This window comes from Filicampus tigris, chromosome 7 (assembly GCF_054856515.1).
Source record: "Filicampus tigris isolate MCC_2025a chromosome 7, RoL_Ftig_1.0, whole genome shotgun sequence".
NCBI lineage: Eukaryota > Metazoa > Chordata > Actinopteri > Syngnathiformes > Syngnathidae > Filicampus > Filicampus tigris.
The window spans coordinates 15,376,000-15,387,136 of record NC_141223.1 but is presented as its reverse complement, the minus strand read 5'-3'; the positions used below and the strand labels follow the sequence as shown (position 1 = coordinate 15,387,136).

Genomic DNA, 11,137 nt, shown 5'->3' with positions numbered 1-11,137 from the left:
TACATAGATGTGCAAAATTAGCCCAGATTTATCTTCTTGCTTCTGATTTATTACTTATGCTGTTTGCATCATCGTTCATCATTGCCTCGGTAGAAAAGTGGAATATTTACTCAGTGAGGTTATTGAGTCATTTGTGTGAAGTCTCCGGAAGTATCCTGTAATAATCAGTAGATGAATTATCCTGCCAGACTTCAAGTTGGGCTCATTTATTATTTTAATGCCGTTATATTGCAGTAGATGCAGAGATGGCTAAAAAGGGGTGGATGGTGGATTTTGCTGCTTAACTCATATTTCACAATATTAATCATAATGCTGTGTTTCAACTAGTGGGCCTGTTGGTAACCTATTCTAGAAAAACATTGTTTGGGTTAATTTCCTTAGTAATAATTAGTCCTTTTTTCAGTAATCACTGTAGCTCAATCTCTGTGCAAGCACACCATACATGCAAATATATATATATATATATATATATATATATATATATATATATATATATATATATATATATATATATATATATATGGATATATATATATATATGGATATATATATATATATATATATATATATATGGATATATATATATATATATATATATATATATATATATATATATATATATATATATATATATATATATATATATATATATATCCATATATATATATATATATATATATATATATATATATATATATATATATATATATGGTAAAAATACAACCCTCCCCTTGTAATAGCTCTGTACTTTCACCGCATTATGACTTAAAAAAATATATATATATTCTATCGTTTTGAGGTTTTTAATTGATTCTAACAAAAATACATAGTTTTCCTATTATAGTATTTTTCTTAAAAAAAATACAAACTGTCTCTCTATTTTTGTAATGCCATGACTTTTTTTACTGTGAACAAAAATCACAAACCTCCCTTGATTTGAGTATTGAATCAACAAATTGGTTATTCTCAAAGTTCAGTTTTTTTCCTTTAAAGAAGTGAGCAGTGTCCCGTAACAGATTGTGTTCGATCTCAGAGGCTCCACTTTATTGATTGATGTCAGCTGAATTGAAACGCTAAGGATTCTTTGAAGCTGCACCTGATCCATTCATGTTGGAACCCAACCCCCCTGAGGTCACCTTGATTGGGATGCGCCTTTTGTTGCACACAGACATTAATGGTCGCCTTTTAGGATGAAAGCGCCATCTGTATCAACTCGGCAATCTTCTTTTCGTACGCCATGGCATATGAATCAAGACGACGGGGTGAGTAGTTGCTATCTAATCATCTGTTAAAGTAGTTCTGTAATGACGATGAAGGTCCTTTCAAGTTGGTGATTACGCTTGCCTTCAGCTCACTGGGCACACATATCTCATCGTTAAGCATGTTGACTGCAGTGAAATTAGTGGAACGGACATCCTCATGTTAGTTTGCTTTCTTTGGTAAACACCAAAAATATTCAGGGCTGACTTGTATTTTTGTCAATACAGTATTGGAAAGCCACAGCAACAAAATCAATGCATTTTACATAACATTTTATTGCCAAAAATGCCCATGTGTACATTTGAGAATACTGGAAAAGAGTTTCATATAACATGTTACAATTTTCAAATGTTTAGCAATTGGATGAAAAAAAAAATTACAGAATTAAAATGTAATGACAATAACTGTAATATGATGCATCATATAATTATATTATATGCTAGAAAGTTAAAGTGTATAATGTGACATTGTGTCTCTGGTTTTAAAATACAGTATCGTAACATGTGATATATGTATATATATATATATATATATATATATATATATATATATATATATATATATATATATATATATTTATATATATGTGTGTGTGTGTGTGTGCCATTCCTCTGTGTATATATATATATATATATATATATATATATATATATATAGGTGTGTGTGTGTGTGTCTATATGTTTGTATAAATCAAGTCAAATTTTATTTATATAGCCCTTGACAAATATTAATAACATCACCTGATCTTAAACCCCATGTATATGTAATATGACACAAAAATGCACTGTACATACATATACAATAGAATACAACAAGGGCATGCTGATTTGTTTTTCAATTTAAAATATTTTTTAAGTGTTTTAAATTGGGTCGATTTGACCTGCAAAGTACCAGAAGAGTTGATGACAGAAACTCTTAGTCTCAAAATGAAGCAGCAAAGATTCACTTTTCCCACAAAAAGCACTGCTGCACTTTTAAACTCCAAGCTGACATCAAAAACTGGGATTCCCTTTCATCCCTGCAAGATGTTCCTCCCATTTCCCGCCGCCCCCATGACAGCTTTTATTGCCGTCCTCGTTGTCATACCATAAATACATACAATTTCCGCATCAGCTTGTATTCATCTTTACCATAAAGTTGTCAGGCAGCCCAAAAACATTCACTTTTTGGCTTGTCGTGCCGAACCAAATAACAGCATGCACTTGTGATGTGGAGCTGCGCATTGAACTTATCTTTAGCGGGCACCGTTGTGCATTTGCTACATGTGGTTTGCGGGAGGTTTTTAAACAAAAAGCAGCAGGATTTCTCTGAGGGTGTATGCAAATAATTCACTTTTGCGTGTGTAGCGAGGGAACTGAGGACATTCTCGTGAAAATGTCTTCCACCTCAAAGTCACTCAGTGGCGCACATGGAAAGTTCTAAAAAAAATCAGCTCCCAACACCAGTTTCACCAATCAACATGGAATTGGGTGGACATGTATATCATAACAGAGGATACACAAAAAAGTTCATAAAACCCACGTCTGAAACTGAATAGGAAGTAGACAGACTGTTTTGGTTTTAAGTAGCCACTTGGGTGGATTCCAAAATCGGGTCAAAAAATGTGGGGAAAAAAAAAATCCCTCACACTAGTTTGACCGAACGTCTATTACAACAGGGCCTACAAAAAAGTCTCTAAGACCCATGCCTGAAATTGAACAGTAAATTGTTCATTTTGTTTTGAAGTATCCATTTTGGCCATATTCCAGGAACGTATGCTTTGATGAGTTTCTCCAAGGAAAATTGGTCTAAATGGGCACAATTCATAAGCAAGTATTCTAGAGTGATGCTAAATGGCCCTTTTTTTTCTCGTGTGGGCCAAATATGGTGTCAACGTGTGATGATCATTCACAGAAATAATAGACGGAAAAGAATGGGCAATGACAATGTCAATGAATTTGATAATTAATTAGTGGTCGACTTAATCGATTAATTTTCAAAAGGTCTACTATGGAATTTGCCCAAAGAAGCCTCAGTTGGAACCTGCTCTCTAAGACCGAAGGGCGACACAAAATTTGCCAAGCTTTTTTAAAATGTTGCCTACTCCATCTATGTGTTTTGTGTATGGTTTTAATGTTTTTCTGTCTTTGGTTTTCTTCTGTATTCTGATTGGAAAAAACATCCCTTACAGTTTGTAATTTCTTGTTTGTATTTGCATTTACAGTATTTATAAAACTCCAGTGATGTGGATGAATGCTTATTCAAGAGTGTTAAGCAGTATTTTTCGGAAAAGAAATCGCTATGTTAAAAAAGTCTGTGCGGATGTAGCTTTAACTTCTTCAAAGGTTTTCTTTTCTCAGTATTGTCTGGAAAGTGTCACACAGTGAGAGACATCAAGGTGGAATTCCGAACATCATCCGCCAACTTAAAAGCGCGTCCAAATAAACACATGCAGCGTGTGTGGTTTCTTCCTGTTCACCTTCCCAGCGTGAACGGAGTTGTGCTGAGTTGTGATGGATCTCTGCGAGGTGAGATAAGACTCCAACGGGCCGTTAATCCTCCCGGAACATGAGCGTCTATCCGTCATTGACCAAAGAGATGGATGGACGTGAAAGAGCAGACGTTAGGGGGAAAAAATCAGAGGATCTGGCTTTTCCGTGTGAGTAAGACGATGAAGTAATGGGAAGAGGTTTCCCTCGCTAGATTGGCAGCTTGGAGTGGAAAGAGCCAGGAAAGTCATTACATTTGATTGACATCTTTTCGTTTTTGCAACTGCTCATACTTACAGTGTTTTCTTTCTTTCCTTGCAAGCGTAGTACTATTCTTAAATAAATATTAATATTGTACATTAATTAACTTAAAATATACTGAATTATTTTATTTTAATATAATTTCCAATATGAAATAATGCTGCATATGCACTGTCTTTATGATATTGTATGTGTCATATTTTATATAGAGCAGCACTTTATTTCTGAAAAGAAAACTGAATAAGACCTAATTTTCCTAACTTTGCCTATGCTCAGTATGTTTTCCTTACAAACGTAAAATTATTTGGCATCAAAAATCCCTGTTCCCTAATTGTGATGACGCCAATGAATGAGTTTCAGTTGGATTTGAAACCTCTGCTCTTAAGCCCGTATTCCACTGATGGACGAACGTTTGCGAGTGTTGGTGAAGGCAGCGAGTGCGTGTTCACGACAGGGTGTGTCAGAGTTCGTTCATGGTCACAAACGTTTGCCAAATGGTCACCAGACTTTCGTCAACAGTTTTAATGGTCGATGTTCAAAATTCCCTTATGACAAGAAAATTATAAGCAAACGTCTGGTGGACATCTGGAGAACGTTTGTTGAATGTTTGCGACCGTGAACGAACCCTGACGTGAACCTACTTTCGTTCTGCAGTTGGCAAATATTTTTGGTACGTTACCGTCACCTTCTTTAGCCCGCAGCATCCGCCACAACAATGATTTACTATTCCCAGCACTAAAAGTCACAATAACCAACCAGGATTCTACATTTGGCCACAATGAGATGCAGGATTTCGGTTAAGGTAAACCATTTTAATCTATCAAGAAAAAACATTTTCGTACTCACTCACTGCTGTTAACACACTTAGGGAACTGGGATTTTGAGAGCCAGTCCGAGTCCTACTGTCATCCTGTTTTTTGTGTTTTTGAAAAAAAAACATTAAAAAAAAAAAAATCCCCCAACATGTGACTTACACACCAAAGCGACTTATAGTCTGAAAAAATATGGTAATTCAGATCAGTGATTTATTCGCCGACCAAATGACTGTCCATTCATTTGTGCTGTATTTCACTTAATTGTGCCAGTGTGTATTTTATGTATTGATTTATTGTAGACACCTGGATTTATTTGCTAACAACTTCAGTACGGGACACTTAGATGGAGTCCCATCTGCAACAAGTGGCTTCACTACCAATTGTAAAGTTTTACAGGGAATCCCAAAGTGACTGTTGTATGGGTGGTTTATTACATTGGCAAGAGTTGTGCAATTGTTCTGGTATGAGCAGGTTATTTTATTTTTTATTTTTTTCGTTAAAAGAAAAAACACTGTGTGAATCTAAAGACAGCGTTTATTTCTGGACCCCTTCACAGGAGACTATGCAAAGTGAGACGGGTGAGAAGGAAATGCATGTGAGTTTTGCGTGTGTGTGTGTGCGCACTCTTCTATTCACGGAGACCTTCCAGATGCAAGCGATTTCATATCGTCAGCATGCCGCAATTCATCGGGGAGCCCCTGCGTCCGTCTCAGCTGCCGACAGCTTTGACCTGTAATTGGCTAATGGAGTTAAACGTATCCGGGGCTGCATATGGACAATGGCACAGTACGTCTCTTTGTTCTCAAACACTCAAGTGGTTGTGATGTCATTAATGCTAGGCTCTGTCAGGCTATTTAGCAAGAACGCAGAGCCATCAGAGAAGAGGAAGTCAACCCAAACATATTTTTTCAAGAAAGTTCTGTGCAGGCCCACTATTGAAACACGGCAATATGATTAATATGAAATATGAGTTAAGCACCAAAATCCACCCGTTTTTTGTCATCTCAGAGGGTGGCCATTTTGTCACTTCTGTCGACATACCTCAGCTTCAGAAAACAGGTGAGCCGTGATTGGTCGTTATCTGAGCCTTGAGGGTCTGTGATGTCATTTTCAGTCGATAGAAGTAAGAAAATGGCCGACCCCAGAGATGGCTAAAAACAGGTGGATTATATGTATCTTAACCCATATTCCACAAACACAATATTTATCAGAATTTCGTGTTTCAACTAGTGGGCCTGCATAGAACATATTCTTAAAAAAATATGTTTGGGTTGACTTCCACTTCAAGCTTGTCCAACCAAATTTTGAATGAAAGTCATGATAGATACTGTCGTTGCAGCTACATATATAAATACAATATCATAATAATAAATATCAAATCAAATCAAATTTTATTTATATAGCACTTTTCACACACAAGATGCAACTCAAAGTGCTGTACATTAAACATCAGAATACTTTTAAACATCAAAATACAGCATAAAAAGAGAACCCGCTCCCACGTTCCCTCTCTCCCTCGCAGTATACACAAAGACAGACAACCACAAGCACACTTGCACTCACTCACTCACACACACATACACAAACGCACACACAAACACTTGGGCTCTTGTTGCTCGACAACATTCATGGGGCTCAATCTTAACTGCCCCGAAGGCCAAAGAAATAATCATTTGCAAATATAATCGCTGTTCTGTATTAAATATAAAATGCATTCTGAAAATACTGGAAAACTTAACACAACATTAGAACAAGGCAAGGCAAATTTATTTATATGGCACACTTCATACACGAAGCAATTCAATGTTAATAAGGACACAAGTTAATTTAGCAAATTAATCACTGCTCTGCATTACATGGAAAACACATATGGGACATTTTCTTAGCTTTTTAAAATGACATTTCCCCCCCCCTTACAACCATAATTATAGTTTCATTAGTAATGTATATTTTTAAAGATGCATTAAATTCAACAAATAATTGGAATTTTCTCATTTATTTACTCTGTGATATTAATGTGATAGTGTTCCCCCTGGAAACAAAGGCAAATCTTGCCTATCACTTTAAAGTTTTGCGACAACTTCACTTCTCTGTGTTAATTACTTTGTATAAAAAATATTTAAATATGAAGCTGATTCGGCTGATATGTTGCCTCCTCGTCAACCACCGTGTATTTTTAGAGATCTGAATTTTTGACACGGTTCTTGTCGCATATCTCATTTGCAGGTGTACCTAATGAAATGTCTGGAACATTTGTCAGGAAAAGACACACCACACACAACGCCGCGTCGTTCTTTTTCGACAAAAAAGTCTGGAAGTTTCATCCGCTTAATGCACTCAACTCCTGGAAATGAAGGCTCTCCAGCGACTTTTTGATGCAGTGTACAAAAAAGTGGAGAAGGCGTCCCTGAAGGGCTCTTATGTTCAGGATGAGGCTGTCCCAGTTACTATCATTTATAAAAAAAAACTCTTTTGACTCATCAAAATAAGTCCGTTTAGCATATACCGTTTATCAGCGGTGTCCAAAGTGCCACATACACCAAAAATTGAAGCATGCCAAGGGACATTTGTCATCTTTAATGTATTTAATGTGCTAAAACTAATCCATCAGTGTAGGCAAAGATATGTTAAGCAGTTATGAATTCTCGACAGCGCTAAAAACAATTAAGAGACCAGTGCAAATGTATGTTTTTTTTTTTTATTGAGCTATTTTCAGATTTTTATACAAGCCTGTATAGGGGCAGTGAACTCAACTTGCTTCATAACAGAAGAAAGTTGGTAGTTGGTAAAACAATCAATTTAAACTGCTGCTGTGGTTTGCAGACAAGCAAAACAAAAAACGGACAGCAGGCCGCAAATGTCCCCCATGCCCTAGTTTGGAAACCCCTGAGGTATATGCAAATGCCTTCTTGGTGCATGTAGTCCAGGCCAAAGACCCCTGCCTCCCCCCACACTAGCCTCCTCCCAGTGAGGCGCCTGTCATCACTCGGCATTCCAACACAGAGCAAATTGGTGAAACGGCGGCGGGAGTAAACAGTGGAGTGTGGCAACTGGTATCTGTCAGTGACAAAGTTCAGGGGGGTCGTCTATGTGTGCGTCGCTTCACTTTGACCTCCCTCCTTGTACCTTTAATCCCATCTGTCTCGGTTTATAAACTTTTGAGATTTGGATGAGAAAGGTGGTCCCGCAACTCCTCACACTCTCTGCTTTCACTGGATCCGTATGGGAAGCAAACTTTGAAATATGCCCCTTTCACACTGCATAGTGTAACTACTTGTTGTTTCTCATTGCTGTGACAAATGGTGGCAATAAGCATCAATGCTAACGTTATCTTATCCTGCAGTATTGTACTCAATAGTCTGCATGTGACTGCAGTTTTTTTTTATCCAACTCATTTTAATTAAAGTTCATATACGGGGGTGGCTTAGTGGTTAGATCGATAGAAAGGTTACACATGTTGGTTAAGTGTATAATTCAGTTTACTTAGTGGAAACATGCAAAAGATTATGTACTTGGCTAGTAGCAGTATGCACTATTAAACTAAAACATTAAGTTGTTTGTCCGTTGGTTGTTCAGCAGGAGTACGCAAAAACAATCAGAGTTTCAAACTTTACGGGGAGGTGGTGGATGGACCAAGCAAGAAAATGTACATTTTTGGTGAATAGTTGGTTATATTTATGTGGTTGGTTATTTAGTTGGTTGGTTGGTTTTGGTTTGTTAGTTTGGAAGATTGCACAAAACCTATTAAACAGATTTTCATGAGAGTTTGTGAAAGGGTTGTGCAGGGAATGTAAATGTTGCTGTTAGTTAGTTAGTTAGTTAGTTAGTTAGCTAGTTAGTTAGTTATAAAATTACATTTTGGGCAAGAGTTCAAGGAAATCCATAGACTTGGTAGTTCATGAACCAAGGAAGAGACTTGCTGATGAAGAGTTATTCAGGTTGGTTGGATGGCCGGCTGGTTATTTAGTAAGATACATAGAAACCATGTAACTGATTTTCATGAACCTTTGTAGAGGGCTGGCACATTGGCCCAGGAAAAATAAATTATATTTTAATTTACAGCTGGTTTATTTGGTTAGAGACACGCAATTAATTACCAAGATTACTAATGGCATAAGCCGGAAGTCATGACAACAGTGCAAATATAGTTAACTAGTTTGGTTGGACTAAGCAAAAGCTATGTTAGCAAATTTCATGAGAATTTGCGGACCAAGGAAAAAGATATTAAACATTGATACAATCAGTTGATGCAGGGATACTTGAGTGGGTTGGTTAGTTAACTAGCTAGTCAGGGACTTCTGTCTACCGACGGCCAATGCCAAGAAATAAAAACAGGGGACCCACATTTTCCATAATTGCCACTGAGGCGTTCAATATGGCGTGTTCTTCTCAATTCCCGAAAACGGACCGCCACAAAATGAGACTAGTTGAGCCAATCCGGCACCGTGCAGTGGAAAAGCAGCCAAGATCACTCACAGTGTTTTAGGTGAGGGGCTCTCTAATTGAGCCTGACTGGACCCCCGATGTGCCCCCTCTGTCTGCTTTCCATCCCCCCGTGCTTGATTGAAACAGCACAACCGCGGTGATTCGACTCATTTTTATTTATTTATGCGCCCCTTTCACCACTGGATCAGGTCCCTGCGGAGGGATCCGCAGTGGAGAGGCCCCCCGCTCATGGCGACTGGAATGTGCAGCCCACAGCTTGGACTAATGGTGTGCATGAGAGGGGTGTGGGCGAAGGAAGTGGGATGGGAGGGGTGGTGGTAGTTCGCATGCGCCGTCAATGCACCTCTTTGCTGCTTTTCTGCATTCTGGGTCTCACGATGTTTTTGGCATCTGGCAGCCGTGTAACGTTTCCAACATTGAGAGGCGGCATTGATACACATCAAAGGTCCAGTTACAAGTCAGCGCGCACTCGGGCGTGTTTCTCCAAAACAAACCCTCGTAAACAAAGCCGCCAGGGGCCTGGTGTCCGTTTCCTGTGTGCAGGATGTTTGCGGGTGAAACTCAGTGCATGGTCATTGGCCATCGCACGCCGTCAAAGCCTCGCTGACCGACTCACTGATGGCTTATATTAGAACTAATCCAGTGTGTAATTGAATATTAGTTAAATCCTCGTAATACTGCTGAGATTTGACCTAAATATGACATGCCGTTGGAGGACAGCGCCCCTCTCAGGCATCAGTCTGCCTCTTACTTTTGCATGTGTCTTTGATTTTCATATATGATTATACTACTACTAAAATTTAGGGGGCTCGGGTACACTTTTTGGGGGATTTGTATGGGCTTAGATACCCTTCGTTAGGGGTTCAGGTGAACCTCGTTGGGTCTTGGCTCCCCTTGGCTTGGCTTGGGGGAGCAAGTTCATCCATGCATCCATTTTCCAAACAACTTATCCACACGAGTGTCATTTATAGCAATTTTTTAAAAAAGTTGAAAGAACTCAAAATTTCATGGCCACAAACCTTGATCAGATTTTAAGATGGGCAATTCAAGAAAATAGTTGTATTAAGTTCATTCTGTCTTCTTTATTAACTTTATTTTGACTGATTCATTTATAACAGACAATAGAAGGTAACTCAACAAAATATTTCATATTAATTTTGCTAATGTGAAAATTGGCTTTCCCACATTTTCAGCAAAGACATAGGAGTTTACAGAACTAATTGTCCTTTGTGTTGTCCCCCAACGTAAAGATATAAGGAAAAACAACTCAGCAAATTGTTTTCGAGCAAACAACATTGTTGCCATAAATACTAAAGTTGTTCCAACTTAAGTTTCTATTTTAGCCAAAAAGAATACAAATTATGTTTTATACTTTGTGAGCCTGTTGGGGCTCCTTTGAACTTTTTTAACTTACTGGACGATGTACTCTCTTTATGCAGGCTTGGGAGTGCTTTGTGGGTGTGGGGTTGAGTGGGGGAGTTTGGGGTCCTTGGTGCATTTGCTCGTTCTTGTTAGCGTTTCTTGAGGGGATTGAATCCTATGTAACTCGGGTAGGCAATATGCTTTCCTTTTTGGGTCCTGTGTACACTTTGTGGAGGTTTTCTAGGGGTCCAAGTGCGCTTCGTGCAAGCTTGTTTGCTGTTTGTGAGACCTTGGCTCCTTAGTAACTAGGGGGAGCGATGCATTCAATTTACGGTGGCTTGGATGTACTTTGTGGTGGATTTTTAGGGGCTTGGGTGCACTTCATAGGGACTTGGTGTGCTTTGGGGGGCTAGGCTTATTCCATATAACATGAGGGGACGATAAACTCTTGTTGGTGCCTCAGATGTACCCGGAAGGGGCTTTTTAGGGGTTCTGTGAACTTTTTGGTGACATTTGATGGCCGTG

The 11,137-nt window shown here is 38.4% G+C and overlaps 1 protein-coding gene across 3 annotated transcripts in view; it reads left to right on the top strand.

The window, feature by feature from the left end:
• robo1 (roundabout, axon guidance receptor, homolog 1 (Drosophila)) overlaps positions 1-11,137 on the top strand; it is a 276,461-nt gene that overhangs the window by 153,251 nt on the left and 112,073 nt on the right. The window lies entirely within an intron of this gene.